This window comes from Ovis aries, chromosome 3 (genome assembly GCF_016772045.2).
Source record: "Ovis aries strain OAR_USU_Benz2616 breed Rambouillet chromosome 3, ARS-UI_Ramb_v3.0, whole genome shotgun sequence".
Classification (NCBI taxonomy): domain Eukaryota; kingdom Metazoa; phylum Chordata; class Mammalia; order Artiodactyla; family Bovidae; genus Ovis; species Ovis aries.
This window is the reverse complement of record NC_056056.1, coordinates 154,338,660-154,364,140: the sequence shown is the minus strand read 5'-3', so window position 1 is coordinate 154,364,140 and position 25,481 is coordinate 154,338,660. Positions and strand designations below refer to the sequence as shown.

The 25,481-nt window shown below is 41.7% G+C and overlaps 1 long non-coding RNA gene across 2 annotated transcripts in view; it reads right to left on the bottom strand.

Moving 5' to 3' along the window:
- Nucleotides 1-2,112: 2,112 nt before the first annotated feature.
- The window catches only part of LOC121819124 (uncharacterized), a 96,128-nt gene continuing 72,759 nt past the window's right edge, over nucleotides 2,113-25,481 (bottom strand). For both annotated transcript variants that reach the window (XR_006059341.2, XR_009600267.1), the window contains one exon: nucleotides 2,113-24,704. This is a non-coding gene — a long non-coding RNA (uncharacterized LOC121819124). The remainder of the gene's footprint in view (nucleotides 24,705-25,481) is intronic.

The following is a 25,481-nucleotide window of genomic DNA, read 5'->3' as shown; positions in this document are numbered from 1 at the left end:
CAGCACACCTTCTCCGGAGGCAGAGAAACAAGGGGGCGCAGTATCAAACAGCCTTTCTTTCTTTACCCAGTCTCCATTCAACCTTTGGAAAAAAATTTTAATATCAGTTTTAACATCCCACAATTGCAGAGCGACCACCTGTCACCTCTCACCACAGATCAACAACCGCGGTTCCCCCAGCACCTCTGGCAGAAGGTCTTGCTTGCAGAGGAAGCAATTCAGCGGGCCTTTGGAAGGCAGCCGAGCAGCAGCAGGAGGCCTATTAAATCCACAATTTTAGACTCTCGGGGTGGGCATTTTCTCGTGGCGTATTAAGTAACACACCTACTCAAGTTACTGTGTGAACTCAGTGGACAGCTGCCCTTTCAGTGAGAAGCAAAGGCTTGCACTGCACTCTGCCCCCCCACCCCCACCCCTTAAGTTCAAGCATAGACCCTTGACAGAGGAATGCAGGGGAAGGAACAGAGAAAATGGAAGAAAATCTGAATGAAGATTCCACCCACCAGGAGTTCCCCACTAATGGAGGACTCCGAGTGCTCAGGGTTCACCCCAGAGCCACAATGAAAGAAAGACTGCATTGACCCTAAGTCAAGATGGAGGCAGCCAGGAAGATCCAGTCAAAATGAAAATGGCCTCTATCTTCCTGCTCCTCCTGGAAGTAATGCCTGAGACAGGATGGAAAATGGTGATTTGGAGGAAAGATTTTGAAGTCAGAAATCCATGGATCCACATTCTTGAAAGAACTGGCGTGACCTTGCACACGTCTTGATTAATTTCTCCAAGCTTCATTTTTCTCTCTCATAATGAAAATAATACAGTGTCACCTCATAAGGTTGTTGTGGGAAATAAATGAGATAGTAAATGTAAAACAGGTGATACCTACTAAGCACACACTTTATGGATCAGCTATTTTAATGTTTTCACAACTAATGGTAGATCGGTGTGGTTAAGACCGTCTTTCCTCTGCTTGGTGAATGAGCTATCTTTTCCTTTAAGGTAGGGTCACGTGCTATTCACATTTAATATTTTATTTCATAACACGTTTCTATTTAATGAAAAACTTAAAAAAGAAAATGTTCACTCTGTGCCTCTTGCTTTGTGAGGTAAATGCTTCCCTCATAAACTTCCTGAGATGGATTCTGAAGGGTTTAAATAGAAGACTTCTCTGTGAGAGGGAAAATATAGCACCCAAAGAGGGAACCTGAGAAGGAAGGCAAGTAAAGAGAAGGAAACTGTGTGGAAATACCATTTACAGGAAGACCCCTTTCCCTCCTGTCTAGACTGAGTAATATAACGTTGACCAACACAGGGTGTCACAGAAATGCTAATGCGTAATGGAAGTGATGATCGGGCTTGAAGAGGCTTTACCTCGGCTTTTACTCTGCATGCCCTTCGCAGCAGAGTCCAACTTTCTGTGGTGAGGTTGAAGGGCATGAAATATAGATTGTCAGGCCTTCGGGGATTCTGAGGAATGAAAGGTACTTAATAAGGATAAAATTCATCCTGAGCTTATTACCTTGCCCTCTTCCATCTCAGTCTCTTGTATCATGAAGTAAGTTTGGCAAGAAAGTAGAAGAGAGAGAGAGAGAGTCATTTTAAATGATGGAGCAGGAAGTCTGTTTCTGGGCAATTTTTGGCAAGTTTGAGGATAAACAAGGAGTGAGACAATGAGACTAGCTCAGCAGTTCTCCAACTTTCTCATTCCCTACCCCTTCTGAGAGCCCATTTGGTCTCTCCTATTAAGGAGAGAGCTAAGGAATAGGTTTCCTTTGTTTTACCTCAGAAAGAAAATATGCTATGAGAGGCAAGAACAGAATGTAAGAGGACACAGGAGGTGAAAATGAAGGAGGGTGAGTCAAAAGGAAAGGGGGCTTTTGGCAGATGTGTGATTTGGAAAAAAAAAAACAAACCAGGAGTAAGGGTGATAATGTGGAAGGAAAAGAATCAACTAATATACTTTACATCAAATTTCTGTTCAGAACTTGACAGCTCTGATTTCTTTCAACTTTTTGGAATTTCCCCACAGCCTTTCAACATATTGTGCCTCCCAGTTTGAAAACATTTGACAAAAGGGTTATGAATGAACAATAGAAAAACTCCATGCTCCAAATCTGAGAGCAGAAAAGACTTTATTGCTGACATTTCTCACTTTAAAAAAGAAACCCCTTTTTTCATAGGCAACACTAACCAATGAGAACAAATTTAAACTTAAAAAATTTTTCTCATGAAAATCCTATTCTGATGTGTACTCAGATCTATGGAGGAGCACGCAAGCACATGAAATATCTCCAACCACCAATTTGGAATTCTATGCATATCTTAGAGTCACAGACATCTAGATTGGGGAGGTACCATATAGGTGAACTCATCCAGAGTCCATCTGCTGCAGGAACCTGTATAACATCCCTACTGGATGCTAACTAAGCCTCTGCTTAATCTTCTATACACGGGGAACTCAATAATTCCCAAGGCAGATCATCCCTTTGTGAAAAGCTATCATGTCAGAAGATTATTTATTGAGTCAAATCTATCGCCCTCCCTGCACCCCAATGTTTATCAACTGGGTCTAGTTCTGTCCTTTATAAGTTAACATCATAACTCTAAAATTAATAACGTCTACAAAATTGCCCTTACAATATGTGCAGACAGCTCTCATTTCCCCCACTAGTGTTCTCTCTTCCAGGTAAAAAGATAGCCCCTCTTTCTGCACCCATTCCTCAGTTGATATAATTTCCAGACAATTCTCCATCTCTGTAACCCTTTCTTCCTTCACTTTCCCCCCGCCTCTCTTTTAAAGGGCAAGCTTTCCTAGAAGAGCAAACACAGTGTTCTTTCCTAAGATCTGATTGGGCTTAACTATTCCCTACACATTATGGCATGTGATAGTGGACTATAAAACGTTTTATTGCTTTGCATTTGAATAGAGGATGACTGCATTTGTTAAGCAAGCTCTTTCCAAACAAGTCATAATAAAAACTTTATAGCATCCCACTTCATCACATAACTTTTTAATGCTTCTCCTTTTGTTTGGTTTTGGTTCTGGTTTTCAGTCCTTCTTCACTTTTTTCTCCCTCCTTGATGTATCAGCGTTATTCTGGAAATTCCCATGGAGAGTTTCAAGTTGGAAACCTGGTCCTAAAATGTCTTTTCCTTGAGACCCTCTCCTGGGTTTGGACTGTGAATCAGACTGTGTGGAAATAATGGTGCCGTCCGTGTGGTAGGGCCCAATGCAGTGCATATGGGCGGTATAAAGTCAGTTTATATATGGTTTGAAACTGTATCCCAGGGTTTGGAAAATGCAGAAGTTTATGTGATGGATATCGTGACCACACATGAGGTGCTGTGGAGATACATATGTATCTTAAAATATACATAGCTACAAGAATATACATATCTGTATATAAGTATAATGGAAAGCTTTAAACTATCAAAGCCTTCAGGCAAATATTTTACAGCTATCTAATAGTGGGTATTTATAACTTAACCTCTTGACTTCAGAAGTTGAGATTCGGCATTACAAACACCAAGTAAATACCAGCCATGATTAGTGTAGGAAATTTATGCCATTGGCACCAGATAATGAAGGTGGCCTTACTTTAAACATTTGTTCAAACGTGTAAAAGGAGTACAAACATTTTTGAAGCACCAAGACTGACTTTGAGATGCCTCTCTCTGGGATTCTGATTTTAAAAACTTATTTTTGGACTTACTAAAAAAAAAAAGTGTCTATGAAAAGAGTAGGATAAGTTAAAAGATGTAATGAATCCTTTTCCTCTTCATCACCCACACCCTCTCTCTGAAATATTATCAGTGTTTGTGGCTATGCTGGAAATCAGAAGATAAGCCAGTCAGTTTAGCTTCAGTTCAAGAGAAGGACTCTGTAACAACTTGGAGGTATCAAATCAAGAACAGTTGGAATAGCAAGTGTGATTAAAGACAGCTAACATCATTTCAGGAAGGGAAGTCGTGGAGAACTAATTTGTTGAAATTCTTTGAGGAAATCACTGCCCCTGTGAGCTGGCTGGGGGGAGGGAGGAGATTAGAGACCAAGTTTTTCAGAAAGTGCTCTACAGAATTCTCCACTGTTAGTGAAAATGTTTAAGGTCTGAAGTCATGGAAGTGCAGGACAATTGGCATATTGGACTAAAAATTGGCAAAAGGGGAGGAAAGAAAGGGTAACTATGAAGAGAAATGTGTCAGCCTTGAAAACAGTATCATAAGAAAGATCAGAAGAGAAGCTGTATTTGGCAGATGGACAGGGCTTTCCCAGGATGCCAAAGATGTCCCTCTAGAAGTTTACATAAAAAGGAGTTAGGGTGGGGTGGGGGGTGGGAACTCCAGAAAGAACTGGGCCACAAGCAGACAGAGTCTTTTTTGTGGGGATTTCACCTCCACTTGGAAGGGCTCTGTATTATCATGTTCTGATTGTCAGTCTCAGCTACGTATCACAATTCTTGCTTTCTTCCTGTCCCCCTCTTTTTTTTTTTTTGAGAATCCAAAACAAATACACTAAGCAGTTCTCCTTGATTTAAAACTTACCATAGCATGAGCCCAGAGCAATCAAGATATATTCTAAGATGAAACTACCTTTTCCCCTTCCTGAAGTTGTTTGAAGATGTAAGAGAATTCATAAAACAACATTTTATACTACACTTTCAATGATTTAATATTTCATTGCCTAGAGAGCCACAATTCTGATTGAGGATTATAAGGCCCCACCCCATCCACCTCCAAACTCACCCCTGATCTGGCTGTTTCTCTGCTTGTTAGTGTCTTTGGCAGGGTCTAGAAAGCAAGATCAAGGGTGATCAAAATTAATTTGTTTCCAGGCCCTGTATACTTTCTACAAGACAAGGTGAAACTCTAGGGGAAAAGTTGCCAACCTTCCTTTGAGTGTTTTGCTGTGCAGGATTACAGAAAAGAAAAAAAAAAAACCCAAACCTCTGTACACATGTATGCCCCCAATAATCCCTTTCCCCATTTCTGTATAAACAGGTTTTCCCAGGGGAAGACAACCTATTAGATCTCTGTTTTTACTTACATTAATACATTGGAGGCAGGAGGATATCAGAGAAGTAAATTTTGATGAAGAATCTGGGGGGAATGTTTTCTAGGAACCAGTGCCTCAGGAGGAAGAGAAGTAATAGTAGTGTCTGTGTGTGCTCAGTTGTGTCTGACCCTTTGTGACCCCATGGACTCTAGTGCGCCAGGCTCCTCTGTCCTTGGGATTTTCCTGGCAAGAATACTGGAGTGGGTTGTCATTTCCTCCTCTAGGGGATCTTCCCAACCCATGGATCAAACCGGCATCTCTTGCGTCTCCTGCACTGGCGAGTGGATTCTTTACCACTGGGCCACCTGGGAAGCTCAACAGTACAGTTTAAGTCCCCTACATATGAAGGAGTTCTGTTCCGATAGTGCTTTCATTAAGTCCAATTTGTTCATAAGTCCAATAAAGTTAGCCTAGGTAACCAACTAACACAGTCGGCTACACAGTACTGTATTGTAATAGGTTTATAACACTTTTCACACAAATAATACATGCAAAACAAACACAAAAAAATAAAGAAAGCATTTTTAATCTTATAGTACATCACCGAAAAGTACAGCAGGACAGTACGACAGCTGGCAAACAGGGATTGGCACTGAGTGAACAGGCAAGAAGAGTTACTGACTACAGGACAGAGAGGAGGTGGGAGATGATAGAGCTGAGGGTCATCAGCAACAGGAGATGGAGGGGAAGCTGCAATGTCACTCACGCCTGACGTTGATGGAAAGCATATTCCATCTTTGAAAGCTCGCCACTTGAAGGTCCTTACGTAGGGGACTGACTGTAATGAGGAAAGCGGTGAATGCCAGACAGTGGAAACAGGTTGCTTGGGGTGACTGCCGAGAGCCCAGCCCCAAGGAAGGATGTCCACATTTGGAACACGGGAATGGCCAAACCATCCCATCTGCTGTCTGGATTAGGCCCTGGGCCCACTGTTGTGGGATCTCTGGATTAGACCAAAAGTTTCCAAACTTTGCAATGTAGAAAAAAGTGAAGTCTCCCAATGTAGAATCTTCTCATCTACTGATTAAGAAAATTCACAAAACATTTTGACATATTATTACAGTATGTAAAAATGAGTTTTGTGATACCTGCCGCGTTTGCTGCTGTGAATATGAAATTGAGCGTGAAGCAGCTTCTCCCATAGTCTCGTGGGCTAGGTGACCAAGTCAAGAGGTGATGACCGAAGACCCGGTTTACTGGTAGAAGAGACATGAGCACAGGTGCTAAGGGGGTCACATAGGAAGGCATCCAACCCAGTTTGGGAAGACTTCCCCAAAGATGTGGCAACTCAGCCAAGACTAATGTATTAGTGGCCTGTGTCCAGATTTTTGCAAATGTGGGATATTTTAAGGAAAAGAAAACAGCATGTGCAAAGGTTCTGAGGTGAGAGCACAGGTTTCGCTGCAGGAAATGAGTAGATCAGTGCAACTAGAATAGAGTGAGGAGAAAGAGAAAGTGATGAGAGTTAAATTCAGAAAGGAATGCAAAGGACAGTCACTGGGCAATCTACATGTGTTATTCACACAGTGTCTTTACTTGGCTTTAAATTAAGGAGAAAAAATGACTGTATAAATCTTACAGTCTCTAGCAAGAATTATAAGGCTCATTCAGGTTGGAGGTTCACACTTTGGGAACTAAACATACAGCAAGAGGAACAGTGTGATCCAATATCTTAGATTGCGAAGGCTGCCATAACAAAGTACCACAAACTGAGTGGCTTAAACAACAGAGATTTACTGTCTTACAGTTCCAGAGGCTTAAGTCTGAATCAAGGTGTCAGCAGGGTTGATTCTTTCTGAGTGCTGTGAAGCAGAGATCTGCTTGGCTTGTTGACAACTGTCTTCTTATTTACACGAAGTTTTCACTCTATACAGATCTGTCTTCAAGTGTCCCCTTTTTATAAGGACACTAGTCATACTGGATTTGGGCTCACCCTAAAGACCCTATCTCCAAAATAAGGTCTGAGGGACTAGGTGTTAGGATTTAATCATATGAATTCAACTTAAAGGGCTTCCCTGGTGGTTCAATAGTAAAGAATCCACATACCAATGCAGGAGACGTGGTTTGACACCTGGGTCAGGAAGATCCCCTGGAGAAGCAAATGGCAACCCACTCCAGTATTCTTGCCTGGGAAACCCCATGGACAGAGGAGCCTGGTGGGCTGCAAAGAGTCGGACACGACTTAGCAACTAAACAACAACATTCAACTCATAACACTCAAGTTAGATTACTCAAAGTGAGTTGGGGGACCCAGAAAATTTGGCGATTTGTGAGAGGTTCCTGAAGGGGGTACCTGAAGGGGAAGGAGGTTGGAGAGACAGCTAGGAAGCGGAGGGGATGGAAGGGGGTTGCAAAGACCAGACTTGGCTCTTTCCCCACACTTGCCTCCAACTGGCCCAGCTCCATGATTCCTGACAAGCTGGCTGTACCAAACCACAGGGAGTAATCACTGCGTTGCACAGATAAGGAGAAGGTTGAAGTCACTTCCTTTCTCTTCCTTTGCACAGTCTAACAACCATCTTGCTAGCAAAGAAGATCGTCTCCGAATGAATGCTTCCCTTTTGTCATGAGGGAGGCTAATCCAAAGTTGATTTTGACCTTGGCTCTTGGATGAGAGTCACCTAATCAGAGTATATCTCAAGAGAGATGTGTTCACCCAATCCTCACCTCCCACAGCAAAGAGTCTCCGTCCTTAGAGCTCGGAGTAACTCGTGCTGAGCGAATTATGCAGGGTCAAAAAGATCACTTAGAAATAGCTACTCATTCATTCAATTTGGACACAAACAAATCAAATGAAACAAAGAAGGCAGATCTCAGTTCTACATGTGAAGCCTCTCAAGAGAGAGCAGTTAATGAAAACCAAACTATTTGAGGTGAATTTGGATACCATTTTAAAAGCCTTGTTTAGGTAGAGAAGAATCAAAGTTCATGTGTGGCTCGTGGGCAGTATCTTATTGTCTTGAAAAATTCTTCGGAAAATGTCAATTGATTTAAAACCTCCTATATTCTTATTTAATTTCTAGATGTGCTCTGATGTTTTTAGAAAATAAGCCCTCACAATTAACATCCCCAGCAGTGTCCAACCAGTAGAGATTCTGGGATTGTAAGTGCGATTTCTCCTTATTTTCAGGATCTGCTCAATTTCTCTTTTTTCCCCTTCAAATAAGAGGCGAGACTTCATTGTACCAGGGGAGCTAGAAGAAAGCAAGATTAAAAAAAAATGAAGACATAGCAACTTTCTGAAAAGCAAGTAAGGTGGAATAGGTTTTCTGTCCCTTTCCTGGCAACTCCCCTCTGAAGGCAAGATGAGAGAGGAGGCATTTTGGAAACGTAGCTCAAGGCTGAGAAGGACCCATCTACCCTTTTAGAATGAGGAGGTAAAAGAGAAATGCTAACTGGAAGCTAATTTTCTCAGTGAAAAAGGTGTCAGAAAGGATTTGTGCCCCTCCTCCTGTTCCTCAGCAAAACCTAAAGTCCATTTCTACCTCCCTAGCCAGGAGTGAATTTGGAGATATCTGGGTATGACTATCCATGGTCATACAAGCAACTATCTGAGCAACCTGGTCTCTGGAGCCCTTTCTAATACTCAAAGGCACAGCCAGGTGGTATTTCCCTGGAGGCCAGAGTTCTCCACTTGAGGAGAAAGCAAAGGGGCAAGCTGAATAATCCTGAGGGGCCCCTCCTAAGTCTCCAGTGCTGGGAACCCTGGATGGATTTGCGACAGAATGTTTAAATTTGAACTGAAGGACAGATTGAACAGTTTTCAGGATTCTCAGCTTGCAGACTGGATGTTAACTGTGGGACAGCTTTGCTGTTGTTTGTCAGAGGAGTCTGGCAGGCTACAGTGCATGAGGTCACAAAAGAGTCGGACACAACTTAGCAACAAAAAGCAACATGCTTAAATGAGCTGAATGTATGCAGGGTTGAGGACAGTGCCTGGCGCTGGTAACTAGAAGGCCACATTTTGGACAGAAGATTGCCTGGGAATAGGTCAAAACCATAAGCAGATCATTTGGAAGTTAGTTTTCCAGTCTCCTATAATAAAGTAGACATGGTTTGGATAGTGGGAGGAAGTTCTGTCTGCAAGGAATCCATAAACAAGCCAGGCCATCTTAGACTATTTGTGACAAGGATCATGCAGGAACTTGAAAGTGATACATTTTTTCCAGAAATTGATTTGGAAAAGTATAAACTTCTCCCAGAATATCCAGGTGTTCCTTCTGATGTCCAGGACGAAAAAGGCATTAAGTACAAATTTGAAGCATATGAAAAGAACAATTAATGTGAAAATGTTTTCCGATCTATTTCAAGCTTTTCTCCACCGCCCCCCCACAAAAAACTATATATTTTTCGTTGTAGAGACTTCTGTTCACTTTAGATCTATTATTTTTAAGCAATGTACTTTTATTCCCTATTAATCTTCTTTATTTTCATTGGTGTATACTTGCTTTATAGTGTTGTGCTGTAGAGCAGAGTGAATATGCTATACATATACATATGTCCCCACTTTTTTGGATTTCCTTCCCTTAGATCACCACAGAGCACATAGTAGGTTCTCATGAGTTATCTAGGGACTTCCCTGTAGATCAAATGGTAGAGAATCTGCCTGCAATGCAGGAGACCCAGGTTCTATCCCTGGGTCAGGAAGATCCCTTGGAGAAGGCAATGGCAATCTGCTCCAGTATTCTTGCCTGGAGAATCCCATGGACAGAGGACCCTGGTGAGCTATAGTCCATGGGGTAGCAGAGTCAGGCACGATTGAGAGACTAATACGCTCATCTGGCTCTTTACATTCAAGTCTATGTAAGCAGAATTTTATGAGCTTCTCTGCAGAGTGAAGAATACTGTCCACAGAAAGTTATTTTTATCCTTATCATTTCATGAGCCATTAAAATGGTGATTGAATTACCGAGAGAAAAACTGGAACAATTGATAGTAACAATGTATGAGGGGCTTCAGTTCAGTTCAGTTCAGTCGCTCAGTTGTGTCCGACTCTTTGTGACTCCATGAATCACAGCATGCCAGGCCTCCCTGTCCATCACCAACTCCCGGAGTTCACTCAGACTCACGTCCATCGAGTCAGTGATGCCATCCAGCCATCTCATCCTCTGTCATCCCCTTCTCCTCCTGCCCCCAATCCCTCCCAGCATCAGGGTCTTTTCCAATGAGTCAACTCTTCACATGAGGTGGCCAAAGTACTGGAGTTTCAGCTTCAGCATCATTCCTTCCGAAGAAATCCCAGGGCTGATCTCCTTCAGAATGGACTTGTTGGATCTCCTTGCAGTCCAAGGGACTCTCAAGAGTCTTCTCCAACACCACAGTTCAAAAGCATCAATTCTTCGGCGCTCAGCCTTCTTCACAGTCCAGCTCTCACATCCATACATGAGGGGCTTACCCCGTGCTAACTGTGCTGGGCTCTGTGCACACCATCCCACTAGATTCTCTTAACAACCTTGAAAGGTAGCCTTAAAAAGGCAAAATGATTTGCATCAAGTCACTCAGTTAACAGGTAGACAGAGTCTCAACCCTAAATCCATCTGACATCAAAGCAGATGCTATATTATCTTTTGTGTGGACTAACAGTTTGTCAAGAGCTTAGTCCTAATTGTGGGGATTCAAGATTTATGGAGCTTCTTAATCCATGTGCAGTTAAGCCTATAATTATTCACTACAGTTACATGCTATAAGGGCTTCCCAGGTGGCACTAGTAATAAAGAATCCACCTGCCAGTGTAGGAGACATAAAGTGACGTGAGTTTGATCCCTAGGTCAGGAAGATCCCTTGGAGAAGGGCATGGCAACTCCCTCCAATATTCTTGCCTGAAAAATTCTATGGACAGAGGAACCTGGCAGGCTACAGTCCATAGCCTTGCAAAGAGCTGGACACCACTGAGCAACTTAACACGCACTACATACGTGTATGCTATAAAGTCACCACAAACACCAAATTAGCAAATCCTGAATCACTGCTTCCAGAGGAAATTAAGGGTCAGGTTTGTGTGAGTCTCTGATCACACCATTTTTGTCAACTGATCTATACATAATCTTGTTTCTATGTGCTTCTGTTTAAAGATACCTTGTTTAAATTCTAAATTCTGAATTTAGAAAGATGGTAATGATAACCCTGTATGTGAGACAGAAAAAGAGACACAGATGTATAGAACAGTCTCTTGGACGCTGTGGGAGAGGGCGATGGTGGGATGATTTGGGAGAATGGCATTGAAACATGTATATTATCATATGTAAAATGAATCACCATTTGGGAGAATGGCATTGAAACATGTATACTATCAAGTAAGAAACGAATCGCCAGTCTATGTTTGATACAGGATACGGGATGCTTGGGGCTGGTGCATGGGGATGATATGGGGTGGGAGATGGGAGGGGGATTCAGGATTGGGAATTCATGTACACCCGTGGCTGATTCAGGTCAATGTATGGCAAAACCAATACAGTATTGTAAAGCAAAATAAAGTAAAAATAAAAATTGAAAAAAAAAAAAAAAACAACGAATCACCAGTCCAGGTTCAATGGATGATATAGGATGCTTGGGGCTGGTGCACTGGGATGACCCAGAGGGAGGGGTTGGGGAGGGAGGTGGGAGGGGGCTTCAGGATGGGGAACACATGTACACCCGTGGCAGATTCATGTCAATGTATGGCAAAACCAATACAATAAAAAAAAAATAGAGATACCTTATTTAGTATATGCTACAGATCCATTAACGTTGAACTCCTGGCCAAAAGCACTATGACTTATTCCTGAGTGAAACTGATCTAACATACATGTTTTCCCCATAAGACACTTCATGGCTTTCCAGCACTTAGGAACAATAGATAGCATTACATTTGGGGGGAGGGGCATTTTTAAAAGCAAAATTTCCAACAAAAGGCACAATCATGCAAACACATGGCAGTGATTATACCACTGACTCCCACAGTATGGAGCTAAAACAGAAGGTTCAGGGTATAGTCTTGTTTAACCTCAGCTGGGAATATGTGTTTTGAACAAATCAAACTTTTTGCCACTCTGTCTACGATGGTGAATGACTGCCGAACGCTCTGAATATTGATTTTAGGGTTACAAATAAATTGTAGCAAGTTGGAAAATCTGTAACTACAAAATCTATGAATAGTGTAGATTGACTCCCTCCTAACATAGTTATTAAGCTAGTCCAGGCAAAGAAATAGTACATTTCAGCAGAAAAATGAAACATTGTTCTTTCAACCTAAATGTTTGAGTGAAAAAAAAAAACCCAACAAATTATGACTAAATACATTCCTTTAGTTTTTGCTCATTTAAGTCCTCTGAGTCCAAAGGCACAAGTCTTGGTTTATAGCATTGTTTCATATAGAAGAGGAGTTTTACAAAGATCATTTATTTTCAGAGTTTCTAAATTTAATTTTAACTAACTTCTTAAAATTTTTGCCTGTCAGGAGACGAGCTCATTAAACAAAACATTCTACAAGTGTAATACTTGATTTTTTACATTCTTTTGTGAGTTTCTTTCGAATGCTACTGGGTGACTGCTTTTCCAATTTAGTCAAGAGTAATATCATCACCTATTTCAACTGAGTGGAACACAGCTGCTTAGAAATCTCAAGGAGACCACAGATTCAGCCTATTCCAATAAAAAAGAGAGGCAGAATCAAGTCCAGGATATTTAATTAACTTCTCACCTAACACACATAATAGCTTTTAGAAAACTGTGGAAAATGAAAATCAAGATGTTAAGAATCAGAGACAGTATCCCAGAAGTTTTTCCTTCTCCAGGGCTTTTCTTTGTAATGAATGATCGGTAAGCACTTGGCTAGTAACAGTGATCTATGGAGAAAAGGATGCTTGCCTTTCCTCTGATGGACATGGTGGAACATGCTCTGACCACTGCCTAAAGGCTAAAGTCAACCTTTTAACATGGCTTTCAAAGTTTTCCATGATTTGGACCCAGTTTTCCTTACATTGTTATCTTCCACCCCTGTATTATTCAGAATTTCTGTCCCAGTCAAGCAGGTATTTTATATAGATAAATAATGAAGCATGAACATAACCATTAATCTAGAGTCTAGTTGAGAAGGTAAGACTAACATCCATAAAAGTGAAAGATGTCAGGCGGTTATATAAGAGTCATTGGTGTGATAAAGACTGTAGAGTTTCTATGAGCTTGAAGTTGAAAGAGGGAGGGAGCAAGGGAGAGAGAGAGATAGGAAATAGATTGGTCAGGGAAAGCGCAGTGATTTCAACATTGTTCTTGAAAAATAGTGAGAATTCTTGCTTGTGGGAATGCAGTTGGTGGTGTTGGAGCTATAAACAAACCAACCTGACTGGCAAGGGCAGTTCATGTTAAAGAGCTGGAGGAGGAAACAAATTTGTAGAATCAGGAGGAATTAAAATAGGTAGAAGCACCGAAATTATGTGAAGAAGAAAAAAATAGGTAGACACATTGAAATTGAGTGAAGCAGAGAACAGAAAGCCAATGAAGGCTTTTAAGAAAGATGCCAATAAACCAGTTGGCCTTAAACTGTGGGTGACTGAAATATACACTTACCCATGTCTTTTGCCTCTGTGTAACAGGGATTCTGTTAAACATTGATCCCGCTTCCAACAAAGTTTATTGAATGCCTATTATGTGCTAGACATTTTGGAAAGTGATAGATCTATTAGGAGTGGACAAGGTCAAAATGAATTTCAAAATGGTCCTTTGGTGTTTTATTAATATTCATTTTCATTATGTTTTTCTCTTTTAACCCAATAACTCTCATATGGAAAAGTGAAAGTCGCTTAGAGTTGTCTAACTCTTTGTGACCCCATGGACTTCTCCAGGCCAGAATACTGGAGTGGGTAGCCTTTCCCTTCTTCAGGGGATCTTCCCAACCCAGGGATCAAACCCAAGTCTCTTGCATTGCAGGCGGATTCTTTACCAGCTGAGCCAAATGGGAAGCCCAAGAATACTGGAGTGGGTAGCTTATCCCTTCTGCAGCAGATCTTCCTGACCCAGGAATCAAACTGGGGTTTCCTTCATTGCAGGCGGATTCTTTACTAACTGAGCTATCAGGGAAGCTCCTCATATGGAAATGTTTTCAGTAAATATGACACTTTCACCTTTCTGAATTCATAAACAAGTTTGTGTTTAATTTAGCCTTCCAAGAAGTTGGTATTTAAAGATATAGCACTCTCCAAACTGGTAGGAGCCCCTTAGCAGTGCACTCAATAACCTGCACTTCTTATTTCTATTCATATATAGCTCACTCTTGTCACAGCTACCTTCTTGGCATCTGCTGTGAACCTACTCCAACTATAGTACCCTGAAGTTACCTTTAAGTTGTGAACTTTCAAAGATGCAAACGTACCCCTAAATGTCAGCTACTGTACTGCTCTACTCTACTTCTCAAGGTACTGTACTATAAGATTAAAAACGTTTTAATTTTTGTGTTTGTTTGTTTCATAGTTTTTGTGTGAAAAATATTATAACTCTATTACAGTACAGAGAGTTCCAGAAAAACATCTATTTCTGCTTTATTGACTATGACAAAGCCTTTGACTGTGTGGATCACAATAAACTGTGGAAAATTCTGAAAGAGATGGGAATACCAGACCACCTGACCTGCCTCTTGGGAAACCTATATGCAGGTTAGGAAGCAACAGTTAGAACTGGACATGGAACAACAGACTGGTTCCAAATAGGAAAAGGAGTACGTCAAGGCTGTCTATTGTCACCCTGCTTATTTAACTTCTATGCAGAGTACATCATGAGAAACGTTGCGCTGGAAGAAGCACAAGCTGGAATCAAGATTGCCAGGAGGAATATCAATAACCTCAGATATGCAGATGACACCACCCTTATGGCAGAAAGTGAAGAGGAACTAAAAAGCCTCTTGATGAAAGTGAAAGAGGAGAGTGAAAAAGTTGGCTTAAAGCTCAACATTCCGAAAACTAAGATCATGGCATCTGGTCCCATCACTTCATGGGAAATAGATGGGGAAACAGTGGAAACAGTGTCAGACTTTATTTTGGGGGGGCTCCAAAATCACTGAAGATGGTGACTGCAGCCATGAAGTTAAAAGACGCTTACTCCTTGGAAGAAAAGTTATGACCAACCTAGATAGCATATTCAAAAGCAGAGACATGACTTTGCCAACAAAGGTCCGTCTAGTCAAGGCTATGGTTTTTCCTGTGGTCATGTATGGATGTGAGAGTTGGACTGTAAAGAAAGCTGAGCACCCAAGAATTGATGCTTTTGAACTGTGGTGTTGGAGAAGACTCTTAAGAGTCCCTTGGACTGCAAGGAGATCCAACCAGTCCATTCTAAAGGAGACCAGCCCTAGGATTTCTTTGGAGGGAATGATGCTGAAGCTGAAACTCCACTTTGGCCACCTCATGTGAAGAGTTGACTATTGGAAAAGACTCTGATGCTGGGAGGGATGGGGGTAGGAGGAGAAGGGGATGACAGAGGATGAGATGGCTGGATGGCATCACTGACTCGATGGACGTGAGTCTGAGTGAACTCCGGAAGTTGGTGATGGACAGGGAGGCCTGGCGTGCTGTGATTCATGCAAAGAATCGGACGCAAAGAGGGTCGCAAAGAGTCGGACACGACTGAGCGACTGAACTGAACTGATCTGAGCCCTGTAGGCAATTGTATTAGTTGGGTACCTAAGCTTTGTTGGATTTATGAACAAATTGGACTTACAAACGAGCTCTCGGAACAGAACTAGTTCGTATGTAGGGGACTTATTGTGGATCATAAGTACCCTGGGACAGAATCTTCCTCCATCTCTGTATCACCACGATAGGTACTCAATAAATGTTTAAATAAAGTAAGTGAATGAATGCATGAAAGTGAATTTTCCTTATCTGGATTTGCTTTGTCTTTTGTTTTTCATTTGGGTCAAGTTTTTAAGAGAGACAGTATATGCCTAGTTCAAGGGAGAAAGATAAGTTCCATTTTTATCTTTATATATGAGATAACATTTTCGATATATGTTTGGTTATTCCTATCAGGCTAACTGGAATGAGGTAACAGAACTGGATATCTTGCCTTAAGGTGATTTAAAAATGACAAACCTCAAGTAGTTTTTTCTTTTCCTTAATGGCTATAATATTAACCCACCCCATAAATCTCAACAGTTGGTTCTATTTTAATGCCACAGGTATTTCAATAATACAGACTGTTCGGTACATTATCAGGTAGTTATTAATAAGAACAAAGTAGATTAAACTGTAGGCATCTTCTTGGAGCCTTTTAACTCTGAGGTTTGGATTTAAAACACTTTGGATGTCACCATGAGACTTGTTACTTACAATTCATTGTCTATAATTCCCCCTGGCAGCTTTGCAAAACAAATCTTGGAAAGCGCCTAGAGAAAGCCATTCTTCCTAGAAAACTTGGAAGTCCTTTTAATTCAGTCTGGATGCCAAAGACAGTGAATGAAAGTTTTTGTCTTGTTTGGGTATTTTCCTGCTGCTTTGCTCATTCTTTAATTTTCTAATTAATTATTTATTCATTCTAAGTTTTCAAAAAACAGCAAATATCCTAGGTTTTTAAACATCACTGTGCTCTGATATTGGGTAAGATTGAAGGCAAAAGGAGAAAGGGGTGGCAGAGGATGACATGGTTAGATAATATCACTGACTCAATGGACATCAGTTTAAGCAAACTCCAGGAGATAGTGGAGTACAGAGAAGCCTGGCTAGCTATAGCCAGAGTCTGACATGACTTAGTGACTGAATAAGTACTCTAGAGCTATAGGAATATCTCATTCAAACTCTAGGTGGCGCCCCACAGTAAGCCTGGGAGGGGAAGGAAGGAGCTGGCAGATTGGAGTAAGAACCCCATAATATCCAGGGGTGTAGACTAGGGCAGGGCAAGACATGTGCTTGAGTTTCATTCAGAAAAAAACATATACCATCTGGTAATATAATTTACTTCTAGATTTCTATCTGTGGAAGATGGTATGAAAATAACCAAATTTGTTCAACACCATCCCTCTTAACCTCCTGGATTAGAGAGAGGTCCTTATATCTTCTTTACAACTGTAACTATTAAAGTATTAATTATTTGTTTAATATCTTCCCTCTTTGGACTGTAAATTGCCTTTAATGGTGGTGGTGGTGGTGGTTGGGGCGCGGGGTAGGTGGAGGAGACCTGGCTACATTGTTCATTATGAGCTAGCACCCTGGTACCCAACTCAACACCTGGCAGATTGTAGGCACTCAAAAAATATCTCGTTTTGTTTGCATAGTTGCCTACTGCTTTTTGCTTGTTCTTTCATTAGGTTTTTTATTTATCCATTCCTTTATCTCCACCCTTTTCCTTCCCACATCAGCCTGCCCTTATCTTCTATTCCCCCCTACGCCCCACCCCTCATTTCCACCCCACCCAATCCTCCACCCTCCCTCCTTCCCATTCATCATGAGTGTCAAAAGTTAGCAAGCATTAAACTAAATATATGAAAGCCATCTTCAAATAGTCCAACCTTCAGAATCCAGGGAAAGAATATTTCAAGTTAAGGAAAAGGCAGCCTTGCCCACATAGAAGAGAAAGTGTGCCCAGCCCAGCAATCTTCTCCGCTGGCGCAGTGGCTTTCCCGAGCAGAGGCCGCTCCTCCTGGACTTGGACAGCTGCTGGCAGGAGATCCGCACAGCCCTTCCCTCTGAATGGTCTGGACTGGGGACAATTGGCTGGAATCGTAAGTGGCTTCTTGGCTCACCCCAGCGGTACTTCACTTTCATAAACGGCCCGTTTCTGGAGTTGCAAGGTTCCAGCACATGGGGATTTCCCTTTGTTAGATCCTGACCTGCAGAGCTATGATTTCAAGCCAAGGCTGTTGTGTCTGCCTCTTAAAGGCAAAGAGAAAGAATGAAAGGGAGGGAGAGAGAGGAAGAAAAAGAGGAGGGGGGAGGGAGGGAGTGGGAAGAAGGGAACAGGGGAGGGGGCAGGGCAGAAAAATAAGGAAAGAAGTAAAATTTTGGAGATGACAGATTGTTATTTACAGACATTTAACTTGCTATTTGTTAAAATATATTTTAAAGTCACTATAAATGGGGACTTCCTTGGTGGTCTGGTGGCTAAGACTCTGAGCTCCCAAAGCAGGGGTCCCTGGTTCAGTCCTACATGTCAAAACTGAGACCCAGCACTGTCAAATATATAAATTAAAAAAAAATACAGTTAATGTAAACTGAAAAAAGCTATTGCACTATCAGTGTATCCTCTCTGTTCCCCCAGTGAAGTGATGTGAGTGGAGAGACAAGCTTCTGGAAGAATTTGTGCCCTGCATCCTTACCTCATTAAGCACCATGGAAACAGGACACAGGGCTAGAGAGGAACCTCAGGTGCTAGACGTGAACCCCTCCCTGTGCAGGTCAAGATGATGAGGCTTGACCTGAGGGGAGGGACTTGCTCAGAGCCGCTCAACTCAGGAGTCAGGGCCAAATCTCAGGTCTTCGGATAGTTCTGGGCCCTTTCTGCTCCATGGGCTGTGGTTTTTGTTTCAGTTAAAATGAGTTTGAAACAGACCATCCACCATACATGTATTTCCTCAATTCATTCTACCGTGTGAAACCTCACAGGGGACCCACTTTCAAAAGGCAAAGGAAAAAAGTTGTCTCCTTTAGAAAATGCTCAAAAAGACAGGAAACTTGATAGCATAGAAATGTCACATTACCCTGACCATCATGATTGTGTGAGTCCTAAAGAAATAAAGAAACAGATTCCAGTTAATTCCACACATAGCATGTGCTTTTGAAAAAAAAGGAATTGAAAAATATTTTCCAAACATTCTCACGTAGACTGAGTCAATCTGTCCTTTGTAACCTGAAAGTGATTTACCCTTGTGAAACCATTTGTGCAAATCTGCCAACGATATGAATGATTTTGTTTGTCCACTGTCTCAAAATAATTGATCTTACAGACATTAGGCTAATTAAAATAGCCAGGCTCTTTGCAGAAAATCCACGAGCTGAGCCCTTTTCATTGTGCTTTAGAGGTCAAGAAAGCAACTCTTGTGGAAGAGTCTAGAATACACTTCAATCTATTAAGATAAAGCCAAAGAATGTGTTTTTAATGCATTGATAAAAAATACATAAAAATATTTGGTATTTTTAGTCAGTCTCCAACTTACTCAAGGGTCATATCCCAAAACTTAGTGGGTAAATGGGTTGTCTGGAATTCAGAGTGCATTTTCCCATAGAAACAATGTCACCCATAGGAGTTAGTTCCCAGACTACCCTCTGAATGTTTTTTAACTCATAGTGTAGCAGACTGTTGGAGATTTTTAAATGATCATTTAAAATCGAATATTCTCAATTAATCAGCACAAAAGTAATTGATTGATTTACACCTTAGTTTAAATGCTGACATCTAGGAAGATTTGCTTCAGTTCTAGATTTTTGAGATAATAGATGGAGACTTTTGAGACATTCCTGTAGAAGCCTTTGGGATACTTTCAAAACTCTAAAGACAGATGATGCTAGACCTCTAGTTGCCTAATGCTATCTGATCACGCATGACAAAAGGGGAAGGGACTTCCTTGTGGTCCAGTGGTTAAGACTCCACCTTCCAATGCAGGAGGCAGAGGTTCAATCCCTCGTCGGGATAACTAAGGTCTTACATGCTGCAGGATGCGGCCAAAAAAGTAAATAAAAGTTTAAAAATAGAGATATAAGATAAAAATGAAAGTAAAGTTTTGGGGGGGGGGAGGAAGAGGGGAGCAGAAAGGTGTCTGGCCCCCATTCAACTTCCACCATCACAAATGTAACAGGACAAGAAATGGGAAAGAAGGAAAGGAGAAGAGAGGTTAAAATGATGTGCACAGAGGGTAGGTACCTAAGCAGTGCACGAGGAGAGATGAGAGATGCCCTGTCGGGAAGTAAGGTACACACAGGAGAGGGGAGGGAGGGAGTATTGGTCTGAGGGCTTTCTGTGTTGTTCTTAAAATGGTAGTGCTGGCCCTGGGCCTCTGTGGGACTGTCCAGAAAGTTCAGAAGGGAAAAGGACCATGTTAGGGGTAGTCTGTTTTGTGACTGTACACCCTGGTGCTGAGGATATTTGGCAAACAGATGTTTGTTCTTCAGGGGCAAGAATTATCTGACTTAGGAAGAACTGGCCTCCCAGTTTGAATCTGTCCACATCTACTGAGGATCTGAGTGTTCCAAGAACTGGGGACTGAGAACCAACTGCAGAAATTATCACATCCGTTACCTTGTGGAGCTAATCATAGCTAACATTTATGATTTGTTTTTGCTCATGTATCTTCACAATGACCCTAGAGAGCAAGCATTATTATCACCCCATTTTACAGGTAAAGAAACAGAAACAGAGAAGATAAGTAAATAGACCACAGTCAAATGGTTAGTAAGTTGGCAGCTGGTGTTTGAATCCAGGTAATCAGAATATGGAGCTTACACTCATGACCACCATGCTCCACCGTGCTATCCTCTGCCTTTCCGATCAATGTTCTCATCTCTTTGCGGCATTCACTCCTGCCCTGGTTCCATCTAGATTTTGGAATAACTCAGCAAAGTGGCTGTGTGTAAAGGCTGGAGATGGAAGAGGGATCCAAGGTCAGGCTTTTAGGCTCTGTTAAAACTCTATAGCTACTGTGAAGAAAGTTGCATTCCCACAGAGAACATGTCAGACTTGAAAAAAAAAAAATTATGACAAAAGGTCTCCAAAAGGACTTCTGAATCTTGGGTTTTATCTCATTCCACAAGTCAAAAGTCAGTTTCCTAAATCAAAGAATAAAACCAAGGACATCTTTATCAAGTATTGCTTTGACATCACTCCCCTTTGTATATACCAGACAGACACTCCCATTGTCTCTTTAAATAATTTTTCAACACTTCTGAACTTTGGCTTGGAGACCTTCCTTTTTACCTCCCTAGACATACTAGCTCATATTTGTTTTTACTTCAACCTGGCAAAAGTTATTATCCCTCATAAAACTTTACCCTCTCTCTCTTCTCTAAGCCATCATATAAACCATTCCTCCTGATTATACATTCCTCTTCTCAAGCCATATTCATTATGCTGTCAAATTTCCATGGAGGTTAATCTACTAGTGAGAATTTAAGTGGACTTCTGGGGCAGAGTATGCTCAGAGTGGATGGAGCGTGGGCTCAGAATCAGCCAGTGCGGGTTCAAATCCCAGTTCTGCCGTGTACAAGCTGTGCCATGTGGGCAAGTGATTGTGGTGGTGGTGGTTTAGTCGCTAAATTGTGTGACTCTTTGCAACCCCACGGACTGTAGCCTGCCAGGCTCCTCTGTCCGTGGGATTTCCTAGGCAAGAATACTGGAGTCAGTTGCCATTTTCTCCTCCGGGGGATCTTCTCAACCTGCATTGGCAGGCAGATTCTTTACCACTGAGCCACCTGGGAAGCCTGGAGCAAGTGATTGAGCCTTTCTAATTCACTGTTTTCTCACCTGCAAAATGAATAGGATACTTCTTGTACTGGCATAACAGTTGTTGTGAGAGTTGAATGAGATATTACCTATAAAGAACTTAATTTTGGGGAAACATCATAAAATTCAATGAATGCTAGCTCCCATTTATGAGAATTCTTTTGGAGGGCAAAATAACGGGAGATGGATACAAAGATGGATACAAAGAGACATTCGGCTCAGCATTTTTACAAGAGTAAAAAGTTAAAGACAATTCTTGCCCAACTGTAGTTGAATACGTGGTGCTAGAGGTGAAGAACCCACCTGCCAAGGCAGGAGATGTAAGATGCAGGGTCGATCCCTGGGTCGGGAAGATCCTCTGGAGGAAGGCATGGCAACCCACTCGAGTAGTCTTGCCTGGAGAATCCCATGGACAGAGGAGCCTAGCTGGGTACAGTCTATAGTGTCGCAAAGAGTCAGACATAAGTAAAGCAGCTTAACACTAGCACGAGCTGAGTATACAAACAGTCAGAAGTCATGTTCTGAATACTGGGATCTATTCAGACTATTATGGTGAGTTTTAAAATACAACTAACCTTAAAACCTGTGGAATATGGTATTGGAGGGGAATGTATACTTAGAAAAAAGATTGGAAGACTATGGAAAAGTAAACTATAATCATCTCCACAGAGATACTGTATATGAAGTGGGTGGGTATTGGGATTATGGGGGATTTTTTTTAATGTCTTGTACTTTTCGGTGTTTTCTAAATTTTGTACCTTTTAAATTAGAAAAATTATATGCTATTGAAAAATATCGTATTCATTTTAGCCCTCTCCAATGATCTCCTCCTGGTTCTAATTCTTTCAGACATCCAGCTCATCCCCTTCCTTGACTGCCCTTCTCACTCTCCACAGATTTATGTGTCCTCTGCACGGCTGCATTTGGTTTCAAGTATTTGGCAGAGTCTGTGGTTGGTGCTTGGATATATTCATGTGGGTTCTCTCTCCCTCATCAGACTGCATTTTCACCAGAGTATCTTCCCTGTAATTGTGCACAGTGATTTGGAAGCTCTTTGTCCCAAATGCCAACTAACTGAGGTCACTGTAAATAATTCAGGGAGAAAAACAAATGTTTAAATTGCTTCATTATTAGCACTAACATTTATTGGGAGCTGGGGTCCTAGTGTAAAGAAAGGAGGGGATTATAGACCAGTTGGGAATCAGGCCTATGTCTAGAGACAACGTTATATATTTATGCAGGTACCTCATTTTCTCCCAAAGCACAGAAGTATAATGTTCCCAAAGCCCAATGCATCGAGGAGGGGCTGACATGGCTGACCAATATGAGAAAAAAAGTGGTATACATACTTGCAGGCCCTAAATAATTTTGTGTATTTCTTCATGAAATCCTACTTCCCTTGCTGTCTGCTCGCTGGATAGTGCCAGGGTGACCTTGAAGGCTGGATAAACCAGGCCTCCACTACAATATGATGGAGCCACAAGATGGAAAGGACCTGGGTCCCTGAGTTTCTGCTTAGAGGCAAACCACCCAAGAGAACTACCTGAACAGAAACACCTGAAGTGAACAGTGTTGGGGAGAAAGATAAGATTCTTAATTATATAATAGCAATGAGATTTGAAGATCATTTGTTTCTGCAATAACCCTAGTCCAACTTTCAATAGAAAATCATATATAAATAGTAAATAATTCAAGATAATATATTCTAGGTGTCAAACAGTAGGCTATTTTAAAAAAAATTTTGTCTAAAGCTTTACTTTTCCACAAGACCCTTTCTTCAGTTCTCTTAGAAATCTTGGTGAGTGGTAATATAATTATCCTTGTATCATGATTTAAGAAGTTGAACTTCATCCTTTGACATAAGCAAAAACCAAGATTTTTTTGGCTTCAAATATTGTGCAGTAGAGGAAACTCTGCTGCAAACGGCTCTTTGCCTCTGGGCATAAACATGGCTAGAGTTCATAGCAGTGACTGACTTAATTACTTACACAAAAGAAGATACTTTGCTTCAATTGTTTAGGCAGTATTTCTCAAACTTTGGTTCTATAAGAAATTAGTCCGTGTCCCAAAAAATAGAGTTTCAAGGACAAATGAGTTTGGGAAACACTGGGTTAAATAAATGTGACCAAGAGTGTTCTATTTGCTGACAAGCTCTCAGAGTCTTGAACTTATGATTCAGAAGCTCATATGGAGGTTGTATGCCATGCATCCCTGATGTATGACTTTGGAGCTCTCACGGTGCAGAAGTTACAGGAGCAGAGAGTGCCCAAACACCCCCATTTCTCCACTGCATCTGCTTCCATCTGTTCACTTTCTCTCAGAGTTTATTTCTTAGTTAGTGTTGGGGACAACAAATTCTTGAACAAGCCCATTTAACCAAGATCAAAGGTAACTCCGAGGGGATTTTTTAAAGGCTTTTTTTTTTTTTTCAGTTTATGTCCAATAAGAACAAAGCACATTCATTGAAACTGGAAGATAGAAAATACAAACAGGGCTTCCCTGGTGGCTCAGTGGTAAAGAATCTGCTTGCCAGTGCAGGAGACACCGGTTCGATCCCTGATCTGGGAAGACCCCACATGCTGCAGAGCAGCTGAGCCTGTGCACTACAATTATTGGGCTCTAGAGCTCAGGAACCACAACTGCTGAGCCCACGCATCACAGCTGCTGAAGCTGGAGTGCTCTACAGCCCAGGCACTGCATCAAGGGAGGCCCCCACAGTGAGAAACCTGAGTACAACTAGAGAAAGCCCCCACAGCAATGAAGCGCCACTTTAGCTAAAAAAATAAAAGAAAAACTTAAAAAGAAAAATACAAATAAACAGTAGAATGAGATGCAAACCAACCACCTCTATTCAACCCCACCAGCATAGTCAGCCTATGACAGTCACTACCACTGGGGGCTGCTGAGGGAGGGGAGAGCAGGATTTGAGGAAGGAGTAGATAATTTTATGAGGGTGACTAGCATTAAAGGAGAAGGCGATGGCACCCCACTCCAGTACTCTTGCCTGGAGAATCCCATGGACGGAGGAGCCTGGTGGGCTGCAGTCCATGGGGTCGCAAAGAGTCGGATATGACCGAGTGACTTCACTTTCACTTTTCACTTTCATGCATTGGAGAAGGAAATGGCAACCCACTCCAGTGTTCTTGCCTGGAGAATCCCAGGGACGGGGGAGCCTGGTGGGCTGCTGTCCATGGGGTCGCACAGAGTCGGATACGACTGAAGCGACGCAGCAGCAGCAGCAGCAGCAGCATTTAAAAGTCTGTGAGAGAGAACAGAAAAGACAAGGAAATGAAGTCTCCTGTTCCAGGATGTAAATTGATCACATGTGGAGGGAGGGGCAAGAAGGAATTCCCACCTCGCAGTCCAGGGTGGGAATATTACGCAATGGGCCAGGTGCAATAATCTTGACTTTCCCTCTTTATTTTCCTTTTCCTTTTCTCTAGTACATCTGATTCTGGCTAAACAGGGGGTGGGGATGTTAGCCCTGACAAACAGCGATTTGATCCCACAGGGCAACTCCTATTGAAAATCAAGATAACATAAATATTTTCGATTCTTCAAGTTGAACCCAGACTAAGTATTTTGTTTTGTGGGTGATCTCTCTGTTCTTTTATTAAAAGAAGATTATTTTATGAAAGCTAAGAATATTTGCACTCCTAGCATGTGGAGAATTTAAAATTCCCAACCAACACATTGTTCAAGCAAATAAAAAGGAGAGCAGAGTTTCCGAAAGGTAAGTTGAGATCATCTTAATTAGTTGAGACTCTTGAGCAGGGATGAACCCAATCTTGAAGTACTGGCTATTTCAAAATAGACCTTTCAACTTAAACAGGAAAACAAAATGTGTTTTTGAGCTGCAGTATTTGGAGCTTGGTCATGATTAAAGGTCCTGGAGGAGGAGATGGCAGATTTTATGGGGCTGGGCGGGTTTTCACCCATCATCTCTCTATGGGAAATTTCATGAAAATATTCAACTCCAATGTCCAGTGAAAAACATTTGGGCCCCAGGGAATCAGTGAAAGCTAACTTTTATAGA